This window comes from Silene latifolia, chromosome Y (assembly GCF_048544455.1).
Source record: "Silene latifolia isolate original U9 population chromosome Y, ASM4854445v1, whole genome shotgun sequence".
Taxonomy (NCBI): Eukaryota; Viridiplantae; Streptophyta; class Magnoliopsida; order Caryophyllales; family Caryophyllaceae; genus Silene; species Silene latifolia.
In genome coordinates this window covers 403970716-403986843 of record NC_133538.1, presented here as the reverse complement: position 1 = coordinate 403986843, position 16128 = coordinate 403970716, and the positions used below count along the sequence as shown (strand labels likewise).

At 39.2% G+C, this 16128-nt stretch overlaps 1 non-coding gene across 1 annotated transcript; it reads left to right on the top strand.

Moving 5' to 3' along the window:
- Positions 1 to 7242: 7242 nt before the first annotated feature.
- On the top strand, positions 7243 to 7349 carry LOC141636085 (small nucleolar RNA R71). Its single transcript, XR_012540722.1, has one exon. It is a non-coding gene; the product is annotated as a small nucleolar RNA R71 (small nucleolar RNA).
- The last annotated feature ends 8779 nt before the right edge of the window (positions 7350 to 16128 follow it).

The following is a 16128-nucleotide window of genomic DNA, read 5'->3' as shown; positions in this document are numbered from 1 at the left end:
ACCCCTTATATAAATTTGCAGCTGTCGGCTCAGAATGACTAGCTATACTCGCTTCCTCAACCATGACTGGAATTTCTGGAGAAGTGACTGTCTCGGCTGAAGAAGTGGAAACGGGTGAAGAGTGTGGGTCTTCCTCGAACAACTCGTTCTCGTAATAGCTTGACAGAGTACTCAGCTCTTCCTCTGTCGGTAATACCCTTTGTGATCGTCTCAACTCGCGCAAAGATTTCTCAATCTCAGCATTGAATGGTACTAGTTCACCACCTTGTGACCTGCGCATAAGAAGAAACTACAAAAAGAATATAAGAAAAGTTTAAGGAACAGAAGTCCCTTAAACTAAGAAAGACTAAAAATAAAACAACTAAAATTAGAACTATTGCCTCCCCGGCAATGGCGCCAAAATTTAATACCCGTCGTGAGGTGTCAAAAATAAATTTATAATTTCCAACTACAGCTATAGCTAGCAGCAGTCGGGTTGAACCACAGAGAGGCAGATGTAAATTCTAGTTGTTTAAATTCAGTCTAAGGTAACAATAAGGTGGGGGGGGGGGGGTTTGATTGGATTGGTCTATAGCTAATGAGCGATAAAATAAAGTAAACTAAGCAAATAGATGAAATGAAATATAAAAGGAGGTACTAGGATGGTCGGTTCATTATAGCTTCGGCGGCAGGATACTAAACAGGTCTAAATCGAACACAAGTGAGGCGGGAAACAAGAGGTCCTCTCGGTCCACTCTTAACAAATAGCATCTTTCGATCTCGCTATAGGTCCCTAATATCACTAATACTGACTCTCGTCCTGAAAAGTGACTAACGGTCTAAACTCTACTTATCTTTCGATCTCAGCACAGTTTAGTCATCTTAATTGGTGATCTAACAACTTTCCCTATCTTTCGATCTAATGGGTCAGTCATAAATTAAGCATCTAACTGGTCGCATGCATTCGATTCGTTAAATGCATCATTAAAATCAATTATAATGAAAGATAACCTCACGTGGTCAGTCGATCGACCGGGTAAGGCAGTCGATCGACAAGTTTATCTATCAGTCAATTTAATACTACGCCGCCTACGCCATAATTCCCCTACATCCTAGCACAAACTATTTAGCTACTCATGCTGAAGGTGATAACAACAATAATACTAGGGCATAAAAGTACTGAATTCATAATTAAAGCGGTAGGACAAACAATTAACATACAACAATAAAATGGTTTCGGGAATCTAACTAGCAATTCTATACTAATAACGAAATAGAAGTGAATTGAAATAGTGCAGAAGAATACCGAGAATAGCCGAAGAACGATTAAGAACAAGAGCGAAAATTCCAATGCTAAACAATATTCCAAACCCTAATAAAACTCAATGTTACTGTGTAAAACTTAATGTAAAAACTTGATAAAAATCGGATCCCTAAAACTGGTGTTCTAAGATACGTTATATAGCAAACATACGTAACTTTTATTTCCAAAACCTAAACTCAATGGGCTTGCGCTTCCTCGGTCTTTTAATTCTCGTCTGGAATAGCAGTTTGGTCGATCGACTGCTAGGACTGGTCGATCGACCGGTCTTCAGTATACAGTAGCTTACGGAACCCGCAGGTTGGTCGATCGACTGATGGCAGTGGTCGATCGACTGCTTGAGCTACTACTTGACTTCTATAATCTTGTGGATTTGTCTTTTGGGCCTTGAATTGCGCACCAAGCTCGTTCCTTAAGCGAATACTTCACGTCAAATGCAATGCAAGATACTCGGGGACGGATTTAGCTCGATTTCACTGGATTCTTCACATTTTCGCAATAATGTACAAAAATACGGAAGTAGACGGAAATAGGGAGAAATGGCAGCTTAAACTACACAAATGAGCTCTGAAATGCGTGTAAAATGGGATGTAAAACATCATATAAAAGACACGCATCACTGGGGATGCTCGAATTCCATTGGGGACGCTTGGATGCCAGCTGGGGATGCTCAGATCCTTTCCAGCTCCCACGAGCTCAGGTCCGCTCGTGGGGATTCCTTTTCCCATGTAATTCTTCCTTCTTTTCCTTTGTTAAATGTTGTGGGTGCACTACAAAGGCTTGGTTAGCCTAGGCATTTTCAATCCCCATAGTTGATCAAACACTACACATCAAAACATGTTAAAATACCTCCCTTACTTGCTCTCATGTCGGAAATCTTGATCAAAGCACAAAAATGCAAATCCAAAAATGACAAAAATGCAATAAAGGAAATAAAATGCGAGTTAAGGGCTTAGAGTATTTACAAATGGTGGTTTAGGGAGGACTCCACCAAACTCTCATTCTTGGATGAGATGTTAAGGGGGCAAAGCCAAGGTTTTGTTGATGTTGCTCAACACCTTGTAGAAATAGTCGAAGGCTTGCTCATTTTCATGATAGAGGTCTTGGGTAGACCTTTCCACATTGTTCTCTTAATTATTGTATTCATCCAAGTCATAGTGATGACAAGGATCCACAAAGCCTTGGTATAAGGTCATAGCATTTCCAATATAAGGATTGACCAATCCTTCAAATTCATCGTCCCATAGACCGCAAACTTCACTAGCTTGTTCCCCAATGATTTCATGAGTTGATAAGGGCAACTCCTCTTTCTTGGCAATGAGGCCTTCTTCATTACTTGTCATGATGGGTGAGCTATTCAAGCTCTCATTGTTGTTGAAAATTCCTTGCTCTCCGAATAGAGCTACTTGAAGGTCATCCACTTTCTTCTTCTATATGGGTGATGTTTCTCTACCCATGGCTTGATCTTTGCATAAAGATTCCAACTTCTTCCTATCACTTTCTCAGCTATAATGATCGACCGTGAAACATGGCTCACGTAGTCGGGGAGCTCTCATTGTTTTGTCAAGATTGAAAGTGATTGTTGTTGGAGTATGTGTCCTCGACAATAATGCGATCACATGTTTAAATATCATATTAAGAATACATAAGGGATTGTAACATTTTATTGTCAACTGATCCACATTAATCGGTAATGATTGGCTGAATAGAGTTTGAAATTACTGTCGTATGACGGTGGTAATCAGTTGATCCATTAAGGTCATACCTCTAGGGAAACATTCTTAATTGACTAATTAATTAATTGTATGACGATACAAGTTAATTAATTCCTTAAATTTGAACAAATGATTTTGTGTGTAATAATACGTATGTTATTGCAATTCGATTAAATAAGATTCGTACTAAGTAATTGAATTGTTTTATTACTTAAGGTTTATTTATTGTTTATGAAACAATTGAAATAAGAATGAATTGTTTATTATAAATACAAGTAGTTGTGATTTATAATTCTATGACCCATTTTAAGTAATTGTAATTGTGAATTACTAAGTTATTTTTTTGTGTGATTTATTTCTTTTATATAATGATTTTTAATAAGTTACAAATGTATTATTTAAACTACATGTCTAGTAACATGTCCAATTGTCACACAATATAAATTAACATATTGACAAACTTAAAATGGACCCTTATAATGTTGAGGGTGCCGTGTAAATGAAGGGGGGGGGAGGGTTGATTTGTGCTTTAATTATTTTAATTAGTGGGTAACATGATGATTACCTACTAATCATAGGTATGCATACCTACACTCTTGAGAAGAGAAAAATGCAAAACCATTGGGCACTCTACCCATGCCAAAACCGGTGGCCTCCTCTATACACACTTAAGGAGTGTATTTTCATTTGACACTAATTCATTCTAATTTGTTTACATTTTAAGAAAAACTTATCTCTCTAGTTTTGTTGTTAAACAAAATAATAAACTCACATAAATCTCTAATATTATTTACATATTACTATAGAAGTAGTAATCTCATAATATTTTTATTTTAAGGACATAAACATTAATTTCTAGTAACCAAATTAATATTTGTATTAAGAAGGATTTCCTTGGTACAAATCCTTAAGGAGTGGATCTTGCTATTAGATCTAGGGTTTTTTGGGACATTTGGATTATTCTTTAAGAAGACTAATTTGGTAGGAGACCAAATTAGTATAAACCAATTTCGGCCCTCAATGTAAGAATAATCGTTTTTCTTCTTACTTTCTAATTTTGTTATGCATGCATAAGTTCCTTTTAGTTTATCACTAAACTTATAAACACTTAGTTATTAGAAGAGTCTAATAAGAGATTAATGAATCCTTCAATTATCTCGTCCCCTACCTCAAGTGTGAGCTCTCCATGGTTCACATCGATTACCGCTCCGGCGGTATGCAAGAAAGGTCTTCCTAAAATGATAGAAATGTTGGAATCCTCTTCCATGTCTACAATGACAAAGTCTACCGGGATGAAGAATTTGCCAATTCTCTCGGGCACATCCTCCCATACCCCTAAAGGTACCTTTGTTGATCGATCTGCCATTTGAAGAGTGATGTTGGTGCATTTGAGCTCTCCCATTCCTAGCCTCTTACATACCGAGTATGGCATGACACTTACACTTGCTCCAAGGTCACATAATGCTTTGTTAATTGTAGTGTCGCCAATGGTACATGGAATAGAAAAACTTCCCGGATCTTTGAGCTTTGGAGGGGAACTCCCTTGAAGAATAGCACTACTCACTTTGGTAAAGGCAATAGTCTCCAACTTTCGGATGGACTTATTCTTGGTAAGAATATCTTTCATGTACTTTGCATAAGCCGGAACATGATTGATCAATTCCGTGAATGGGATTGAGAATTCTAAGTTCTTCACAATTTTCATGAACTTTCCAAGTTAGTCATCAAGCTTCGGCTTAGCTTGGCGACTTGGGAATGGAAGTCAAATCACAATAGGATCTTTTTCCTAAGCCTTCTCTTCATTCTTCTGCTTTGAAATTTCATTGGTGGTAGGATCTACCTCCTTAGAGTTCTCCTGATGTGAATACGAATCACCTCGATGAAATAATTCTCGAAACAAGCGACCAAGGCAACCCGGCTCACCAAGCATGGATCGGTTCAAATCATAATCGGGAAAAATGCATGATCACCCGCCAATGGAGCCGTGTGGAGCAAGGTCCAACCTCGAAAATGGGCTAGTCCAAGGGCATTGAATAAAGCTCACCTAGTTTTTGTCATAGCCTAGTTTTCTACAAAGTCATAGCCTAGTTTTTGTCATAGCCTAGTTTTCTACAAAGTCTTGCCTAGTTTTTGTCTTAGTCTTACCTAGTTCTCCTACATAGCCTAGAACTCACCACAAGGCATTAAAGGCTAGCCTTGGTGCCCAAGGAATTTCGGCCTATATAAAGGCTTGTAGTCCTCATTTGTTGATCATCCAATTTTGAAGTAAAAACTTGAGAGTATTCTCTAAAACTTGTCTTGTCTTCTTGTGTTGTTACACGAGTGATTTGGCTTAAGAGGTCGAAACGCGATTTCGCACCTTGCTTGAACGAGGGACGTGATCCTAAGTTTAAGTCGGATTGTTTGACGCGTATCAAACAATTCACCCATTGGCGTAGCTATAGGTCTAGCTACGACAAATATCCCATTGTTTTCGAGGTCTTCATTGATCTTGAAACAAATATCCCCTTTATTTCAAAACACAAAAACAACCCTACAAAAATGTCTTCCGCTTCCGCCAAAATTCACATCAAAAGATTGATGTGAATACGAATCACCTCGATGAAATAATTCTCGAAACAAGCGACCAAGGCAACCCGGCTCACCAAGCATGGATCGGTTCAAATCATAATCGGGAAAAATGCATGATCACCCGCCAATGGAGCCGTGTGGAGCAAGGTCCAACCTCGAAAATGGGCTAGTCCAAGGGCATTGAATAAAGCTCACCTAGTTTTTGTCATAGCCTAGTTTTCTACAAAGTCATAGCCTAGTTTTTGTCATAGCCTAGTTTTCTACAAAGTCTTGCCTAGTTTTTGTCTTAGTCTTACCTAGTTCTCCTACATAGCCTAGAACTCACCACAAGGCATTAAAGGCTAGCCTTGGTGCCCAAGGAATTTCGGCCTATATAAAGGCTTGTAGTCCTCATTTGTTGATCATCCAATTTTGAAGTAAAAACTTGAGAGTATTCTCTAAAACTTGTCTTGTCTTCTTGTGTTGTTACACGAGTGATTTGGCTTAAGAGGTCGAAACGCGATTTCGCACCTTGCTTGAACGAGGGACGTGATCCTAAGTTTAAGTCGGATTGTTTGACGAGTATCAAACAATTCACCCATTGGCGTAGCTATAGGTCTAGCTACGACAAATATCCCATTGTTTTCGAGGTCTTCATTGATCTTGAAACAAATATCCCCTTTATTTCAAAACACAAAAACAACCCTACAAAAATGTCTTCCGCTTCCGCCAAAATTCACATCATCTCCATAACTCTTTGCTTGTCACTAACATCCACAATATCTTCATCAATTGGCCTCTTTGGCCCCTCATATCTTGTACCACTTCTCAAATGGATGGCACTAACCGTCTCATGTCTCGAGGGATTACCTTGAGGCGGTAATTACCCCTTTTGTCTTCGAGAGCTAGAAGATGCTAATTGAGTCATTTGAGTCTCTAACATTTTGGTGTGGGCAAGAATGCTGTTGATGGTGATCTCTTTATCTTGGCCATCTTTTTGCATTTGGGTGAAGAATTCTTTTTGGTTCTTTTGCATGTGGAGGACCGGTTTTTGAACGCCAAAGCTTTGGTGATTTGATTAGTTGTAGGAAGGTTGATTTTGGTAACCTTGGCTTTGGTTGAAAAAGGGTCTTTGAGCTTGGTTTCTCATTGGAGGTGGGGTATATGTGGGTTGGGGGTTTTTGACATTTTGGCTCTTGTATGAATGATTTGGATGGAATTTGGTGTTCTCATTATAGTAGTTGGAATAAGGGGTGCCACTCTTGTATGCTTGTAAAGCATTAACTTGTTCATTTGTTCCCCTACATTCGCTTTGATTATGTCCCAAGGTTTCACAACTTTCACATACTCCACTTGGAATTGAGGATGATGCCACCATAACATTGTTTGGGTGATTTGAAAGCTTCGTCAAGCTTAGCCATGACCTTCTCAAACTTCAAATTGATGGTGTCGATATGAGCACCCAATTGAGTGATGGAATCTACCTCATGCTTTCCTCCTCTTGTGGCCTTTCGAGGCCTACTATATTGGGAATTATGAACCGCTATCTCTTCGATTTTGGCCCATGTTTGATTGTCATCAACTTCGGTAAACATCCCATTGGATCCCATATTAAGAATATTGTGGGAGTCTTCATATAGGCCGTTCCAATATTGTTGCACAAGGAACCACTCACTAAGTCCATGGTGTGGACAAGAATGACAAGTGTCCTTAAATCTCACCCATGCTTCATATAATGATTCCTCATCCCTTTGCTTGAACCCGGTGATTTGGGCTCTCAACATATTAGTCTTCTCCGGAGGGTAGAATTTCTTGTAGATGGCAAGTGATAACTTCTTCCATGAATCAATACCAAGAGTAGCCTTGTCTAGGCTCTTCAACCATTTCTTTGCGGTATCGATCAAAGAAAAAGGAAACAATACCCATCGGATTTGGTCTTGAGTAACTCCGGTTTGAGAAATTGTATCACAATAGTCACAAAAAGTCTCCATATGTGAATAAGGGTCTTCATTAGGCATCCCTCCAAATTGACTTCTCTCAACTAATTGTATGAATGTGGATTTGGCAATGAAATTACAGGTTAAATGTGGTGGGGGTAGGAGTACTGTTTGGTAGGTTCTCCTTGGTTGGTACGGAATGTGATGAAAATTTAGGCATTGTAGGTTAATTTTGTGGTGGGTTTTGAATTGGGTTATCCCCTCCTTCTCTTGCAAAAGGGTTGATAAACTCAATGTTATTTGGTTGAATGTCCACAATCTCACCAATACCTACAACTCTCGAAGTACCTCTAGCAAATCTTCTATTGTTGGTTAAGGCCCTTTCAATCTCGAAATCAATAGGTAATAAATTACCTTGTGATCTCCTAGTCATACAAAATATCAAACAACTCGAAAACAATTTGAACAACCTTGAGGAGATTAACTTCCCCAAGGTAAAGAAAGACACAACTAAAAACAATTAATGAAAATAAAATCAATTGAACACCGTCCCCGGCAACGGCGCCATTTTTTATCCGGTTAAAACTCGTCGTCAAAAGCTACCAACCAAAACAATATTTATAACTTCACAAACTACTATTAGAAAAGAGGTAAGTAAAGGTCGGATCCCAAGGGACGGGTATTGATGTAGGATTTTCAATTGCAAAAAGCTATGTCTTAGGGTGTCACAATCTGGGTTGAGATGAGATGTGGTCTAAACTAATCAACAAGATGAATTTAAATTAAGTAAATCAAGTAAAGGGGTTGTAAAAAATTGATTAAAAGCACTAAGGTGTCATGGGATCATAGGGGATTCATGGAAATAGATTATACAAACATGTTCTCAAATAGATGCAAGCACTTATTGTTGTGATGGGATCGAGTTAATGTATATCTTACAATCCCTAGGAGAATTTAGGTCCCGGAGCCGAGTCGTCTAGACTGTACAACACCTACAAGTCGACTTAGTCTCCCCCTATTCAACTCTATGCATGGTCTAATGAAGCTCGAGTTGGTTTATTTCTTACAAACCTCATTGAAAAGATAGGAGATGGGTAAAAAATACAAGGATTCATAGGCTCGCATTTCATCAAACATAACATGTGCATAGGTTTAAATCACAAGAAGCAAGCAAATTAATTATGAAAACATATTAGATTAAGCATAGATCAATTCCCATGTTTGTTTCCCCTAATTCCCCATTAACCCTAGCTAAAGAACTACTCACTCATGATCAAGTTTAGCATGCTAATAAGGTTGTCAATCATTCTAACAAAGAAAAACAGATGAAAGAATGATGTGATTAACAATAATTAAACAAGGGTAAAAAGGAATTACACCTATGGAGATGATCCAAATAATAAAGCAAAGAATAATAGAAGTACTTGATGATTTATGGAAGGTTGTCAATCCTCCAATAAACCCCAATAATCTTCTAATTACCCAAATAAAACTAAGAACAATTGAGAAAATTAAGGAAAGATTGAGATGTAATTAATATTGAAATGTGTATTACAACTAAATTAAGAGATGGTTAAAACTTGATTAAGAATGGATTAAGAATTGATTAAAGCTTGATGATAATCTAGGTAGTACAAATGGGTATTTATAGTAGAATTAAGTACAAGGATTAGGGTTACTAAGGGCTTAAATGACTATTAAGTCCCTAAGAGAAGCTTGAGGAAATGCAACTCCCAAGGGACATGCACGGATCATGCTTGAAACTCCCACCAGGATCTGCTCGTCCTCACCTTAGCACGGGCTGTCCTGTAAGAAGATCCGCTCGGATCATCCAGGAGACGCTCGGGTCATGCGTGTGGTACGCTCGGATCCAGCTCTGGGATGCTCGGATCGTTGCTCTGGTCTGCTCGTTTTGAGCTCGGGCCGCTCGGATCGTTGGACAGAGTTGTTCTCTTGTTTACTCCTTAACAATCCGCGAGGATTGTGTTGAGGATGCAAGGATCTTTTCATCATTGCCCATTTCACTTTATTTATTTGCTTAGGCCTCTAGTGTTGGTCTCCTCTTGGATGCTTGGTCATTAGATGCGATCCTTTTAGCTCCATTTCGCCTAAAAAATGCAAGGTTAGCGATCCTCTCCTACCAAGGACACAAAACCTCAAATAATATGCAAAATGGGAGACTAAAGATAAGAAATGACCCTAATATATGCTAGAAAGCATGGGAACGAGGTTAATTCGGGGATTAAATGTGCTCAAATATGAGTCACATCAGCGCCGGTTTTATTCGTGAAAAAGAAGGATGGCAGTTTGAGGTTATGTAACGATTACAGGGAGTTGAATCATGTTACTGTGAAGAATAGATACCCATTACCGAGGATTGATGATCTGTTTGACGAGCTAAGTGGAGCCGGGTTATTCTAAAAGATTGATCTAAGATCGGGATTACATCAGTTGAGGATTAGAGATGATGACATTCCTAAGACGGCTTTTCGATCACGATATGGTCACTATGAGAACGTGGTGATGCCATTTGGGTTGACAAATGCGCCAACTGTGTTTATGGATCTTATAAATTATGTCTTCAGTACGTTCTAAGACCAGTTTGTAGTAGTCTTTATTAATGACATCTTTGTATATTCCAAGACTAAAGAGGAGCACGAGGAGGATTTGAGGTTGGAGTTGCAAACTCTGGAAATTATATGCTAAGTTATCAAACTTTGAGTTTTGGTTAGAGAAAGTGGCTTATCTGAGCCACGTGATTTCTAAAGAAGGTGTAGCACTGAATCCGAGTAAGATTAAAGTGGTGTTAAACTAGGAAGCACCAAAGAATGTAGCTGAAATTCGGAGTTTCTTAGGTTTGGCGGGGTATTACTGGCGGTTTGTGAAGGATTTTTCCAAGATTACAAAACCTATGACAGCGTTGATGAAGATGGAGAATAGATTCCGTTGGGACGAGAGTTATGAGACGGCGTTCCAAACCTTAAAGGAACGTTTGACCACAGCTCATGTCTTAGATTTTCCAGAGGGGAGTGAGAACTTCGAGGTTTATACTGACGCTTCAAAGAATGGTTTGGGTTGTGTTTTAATGCAGAACGGGAAGGTGATTGCGTATACATCGAGGCAGCTGAAATCATATAAAGAGAACTATCCTACTCATGATTTAGAGTTGGGTACCATTGCATTTGCTTTGAAGATTTGGAGACATTACTTATATGGGGAGACCTTTAAAGTGTTTTCAGATCATAGAAGCCTAAATTACATTTACACTAAAAGGGAGCTGAAGATGCGACAGAGAAGATGGATGGAACAGATAGGTGACTATGACATGGAAATTATCTATCATGAGGGAAAGGCTAATGTGGTAGCTGATAACTTGAGCAGGAAGAGTGTGCATTTGTTATGCACAACTTTGTCCTTGATGAGATTGAAAGATGAGGTGGTGAAGATGGGAATCCACATGATTCGAAAATGAGATGCCATTACGGATCTAACCATGGAGCCCGAGCTTTATAACGATATTAGGAAGAAGCAATTGCTCGATCCTAAAATCCAAGAGTAGAAGGAAGGAGTGTAAAAATGTACTACATCGATTTACGATACATGCGGATGGTAGTGTTCGATTTGATGAGAGATGGTGTTTACCAAGTGACAATGAGTTGAAGAAGGTGATCATGACAGAGGCTCATTGCTCTCCTCATTCTGTACATCCGGGAGGTGACAAGTTATATAAAGATTTGAAAAAAAACCTTTTGGTGGTCGGGGATGCAGAAAGAAGTAGCTGAGTTTATTACTAGATGCTTAAATTTCCAGAGAGTCAAGGGAGAACATCGAAGGTCACAAGGTAAGATTAAGTCAGTTGAAGTGCCAGAGTGGAAGTGGGAGTCAATATCCATGGATTTCATTGTTGAGTTACCAAAGATGCAGCGAGGTAATAACATGATTTGGGTGATCGTTGATCCCTTAATGAAGTCGGCTCACTTTAATCCTATGAAAGATACTTGGAGCAAAGTCAAGTTAGCTAATGGTTATCGGAAGAATGTGTTGAAGCTACATGGAGTACCAAAAGACATTGTGTCAAATCGGGATGCGCGGTTTATATCACGGTTTTGGCAGGAATTACAGGATTCTTTGGGTACTACTTTGAAGATGAGCACAACATTTCACCCTGTGACTTGCTGGCAAATAGAGAGGACCATTAAAATATTAGAGGACATGTTACGAGCTTGTTTGATGGTAGTTGGCGGTGGTTAGGAGGATCAACTAGACTTAATTGAGATTTCTTATAACAACAGCTATCATATAAGTATTGGGATGGCACCATTCGAGGCGGTGTACAGGAGGAGGTATAGGAGCCATGTCTGTTAGGATGATAGTCCGGAAGCAGTGGTTCTAGGTCCGCAGTTGGTACAAGTTATGATTGAGCAAGTTCGCTTGATTCGGCAAAAGATAAAGGCGGCCTAGGATCGACAAAAGAGCGATGCGGACTTGCATCGCCGTGACATTGAGTTTCAGGTGGGTGACAAAGTTCTTTTAAAGGTGTCACCTATGCGTTGAGTGATGAGATTTGGCAAACGAAGGAAGTTGAGCCAAAATTTTATAGGCGCTTATGAGATTTTGGATACAATTGGTGAAGTGGCTTATACTATGATACTACGGCTTTCTGGTCCTTGGTTACTCGGTACAGTAGGTAGTACTCGACCGAGTAAGTCGTCATGTGACTTCTAGTCCGGTTACTATCCAGGAGCACTCGCCCGAGTAGTGAGATACTCGGCCGAGTTGGTCGTACTCGGCCGAGTACCCTAGGTACTCGACCGAGTACCCGGTCTAATGGGATTAATTTCCGCGGTTTTTTTTAATAATAAGTGGAGAAATATATAAATCGTTTCCTCAGTCTTTTATCATTTTATATTATTTCTAAAAACACTTTTCACAAAAAGAAGAACGACGTTCAACTTCTTCTCCATTTTTGTAAGCATTTCCAAGCTAGGGTTCTTCATTCGTTGGTTTAAATTTGCTACGGGTTTATCTTCCGTCGCAATGTGTCCGTCGCATCGAAAAGTTTTTTTTGTAGTGCCTTGAGCCTTTGGCATCTAGTCTCGTGTCAATCGTTGGTAAATTTTATACCCTTGTTATCTTAGTATCTTGTTTAAGTTTTGGCAAACCCTAATTGGGTGATTTGGGGGTCTTGGGTAGAAATTGGTTTATGATGTGTAGTTGTTGCTTATTGCTGTAGGTGACGATGTGGTACTCTTGTACATTTGTATGATTGGCTGCAGTTCTAGCAGATTGCAAAAAGGTAGGGTTTTCCTTACTCAATTGCTTGTTTAATTGAATTAGGTCAATAATGATTGATGTATTGGCATGATTAGTATTATTATTGTGATTATGATTTTGAATGATTTGGCTCTTGATGCCCTTGATTCGCCCCTTGTGGTTCCCGTCACAAGGGGGATCTGCACATTAATGGACATGGGTTATTCACTCGTTGCGATAAGCGGGGCTTAGGTGGGCATGGCTGTGGTCCCCCACTGGTGGTGTGGGTCTCCTATTGTAATGGGAACCCGGCAGGGCTACACACTTTGGTGTGTAGTCGGTTACTGATTACTGGTGGAGTTTGGAGGAATGTGTATTGAGTGGTTTAGATGTTGTTTTTTTATCTTGATTATCTTGATTATTCAGTGAACTGACCTCGTTTATGTTTTACAAAACTGTGGTGATTGATTCGGGGATGGTGAGCAGTTGATTAGCATATACTTCTATGGATGGCTCGCGGAATCTAGCTGAGATGGACTCATCACTTAGTTTGGAGTCTTTAGCCTTTCGCTGACAGTTGATATAGTTTCGAATATTTTGGTTTTGCCAATTATAGTACTTTTGGTTTGGTTTTTCAGTCCTATACATTTAAACCGTTGAACTTTAAATTATGTTTCTTTATGGTCACTTTTGATATACTTTACCTCGGCCAACCCAGATGGTAGCATCCTCAATATGATAGGGTGGTCTTGGTAAGGAACGTTGGTGTGTGGGGGTATTACAAAGTGATATCAGAGCGACAATTTTGGAACCTAAAACAAATGACCCAAATGAATATAGGGTGCCTAAATGAAATGAACCCGGGTAGGAATTGTTTAGAGCTACCGCAAAGGTTTGGGAGACGTCCTAAAACTGCAAATTGCCCTTACAATTTCGAACCGGTCACTACGGGGATGTCTTGGGATTCGTTATGTGTAATGCGTTGTTGTTGTGTGATAGAGTGGATGGGATTGTTGGCTTGAAAATTTTATATGATATGGAAAGGATGAAGGATATGATGTGATGTGGCATAAAGGTGAACATGAGTTATAGCATGCATGTAAATTGTATGTGTTTGATTAACATGTTGGTATAATAAGAGCTCATCTTGTATACTGGTTTTAGAGGTATTGAGTTGTTATTGTTTGCATTGTTGTTGTTTAAGTTGTTTGGGTAAGAAAGATTGATTTGTAAGAAGTCCGATTTTGAAAAGGCTGTCTTTATATGGCCGTAAGTTGAGTTCTAGGAATTATATTTATGTAATTCTAATTGGAGGTGATAGCTTGTCCTCTTACGATTTTAACGATAGGTTACACGCCCAAAACGACCAAGAAATGAGTGAGATACGACTGTTTTACGAAAACTGGGCGTTGCTGAGAACTGTGCAGGAACTCGGCCGAGTAGAGCCAACTCGGCCGAGTAGCTTGTGAATTCGGCCGAGTAACCCGTATTCGACCGAGTAACCCGTATTCGACCAAGTAAACTTTCTGTGATAATTTGGGTCACCTTCTAGAGTCGAAGAACTCGGCCGAGTTGTATAGTTACTCGACCGAGTATCATGTACTCGACCGAGTACGTCATGTACGCAACTGAATACCTCTTTGGGCGATTGTTTTGAGTTGGCGGCTATGTTCTTACACTTTTTTTAAGTCATAAGTTATTTACATGCATATGTCTTGGGTCTTAAAGCATTCTTTTAAATATGTGACGGTCCTGATACGTAAGTTACCAGATACTTTAATGTGGAGAATACCAGCTTATGTAGGATATGTGTTTGGTAGGGAGGACATGGGTACACGTGATTGTGATGGATAGTGGAAAGAATAGGCGAAGTTGACGAGTTATTGAGATAGGGAGCACATTCTGTGAGCTATGGTGAGTGAATTAGTCGTTGGCTTAAGTGGTGTAGTGATAACTGTATATGGTCGAGTGATGATGAGAGCGGTAATGTAAATTCGAGGAATGTTTGAAGAAAAGTCTGAAATGAGGGATGTGGAAATTATGGTAATTTGCGATATATATTGATTTCTGGAGAGAGATTATTATGACGATGTTGGGTGAGGAGATGTGTAATGGAAGGTTGTGAAAAAAAATGGAAAAGATTGGTGGCTAGTGAGTTTAGATCGAGGGATGCGGCAATGAGGATTTGTATATAGTCGTTATGGAAATTTGTATTACTAGAAGGTGAGCCTAGTGTATAATCATTTGGTAGGTCACGGGATGAAGTGAATCTTGGTTTTCTAGAATTATTAAAAGAAGATGTATTTAATTAAGGAGAAATCATTGAGTGGGTGGATCTGTCGGTGGGGAGTATGAGTGAGAAGCATGATGAGAGGGATTGTTGATAAGAAATGAATGAAAGATAATGATATAGGCTAATAGAATTTTATTTTTGGAATTAATGGGAAGAGAAGGATGATGGTAAGTTAGTGAATGTTCACAAGAATTAGGGGACACGAGAGTAAGGAATCATGAAGTTATGTGATACTATCATGAGGGTGTGAGTTAAGGGATATATATAAATTGCAGGACGACTTGTTAGTCAGGTGTTTTGAGGAATTAAAGGAGTAAGAAGTAGGTAGAGTATTTGCACGGTATAAGACTATGGTGGTGAGCTAGGGGACGATATTATCAAGGATAAAATTTGAATAACTGTTGAGGTAATTTTTGTTGATGGATTTGATGTTCGTTATTTAGGATGATAACAAAAGAGAGGAAATGAATTGTTATATTTAGAGGTGATTGTAAAAGAGTAGTGATATGAAAGATGGTGGTGTCATAGTGTTGTTACGAGTGATGTTAAATAAGGAAGTGAGCCATTCGAAAGAGATTGATTTTTGTGGGGACTGGATTAGTATGTCAGGGTGCGAGGGAGTATAAGATGTGAATATAGGAGGCGTTTGCCAGTAATTGAGCATTAATGTTATGGTTACTTTGGTCGGGTGGTGGTACCTATGCGAATTGTAAGAATGTGTTATGAAGGGGCATATGAGTTTAACCTCGTGTGAAAGATGTATTTAAATCAATTGGTAACTTACGTGATCAGGATTGGCTAGTTAGATTTGATTATGAGTCTATGATGTGTGTAAGTAATTGTGTGAGGTTCTGACCTCATGAGTAATGGTATGGTACGATGTTCAAAAGTTGTTATCTGGTTATTCCATGTAACAAGTTACATGATTGGATGAGTCGTGAGATGATCGTTGTGTCGGGATACTTTTTATTAGTATGTGGTTGTTGTGTTCTGGGATGCGATGTGGGTACCTTCGCGCTGCGGTTCGGCTGTTGGCGGCGGTGTTGCGATGCCGTCATCGGTTGTGGTGGAGTAGGCGGA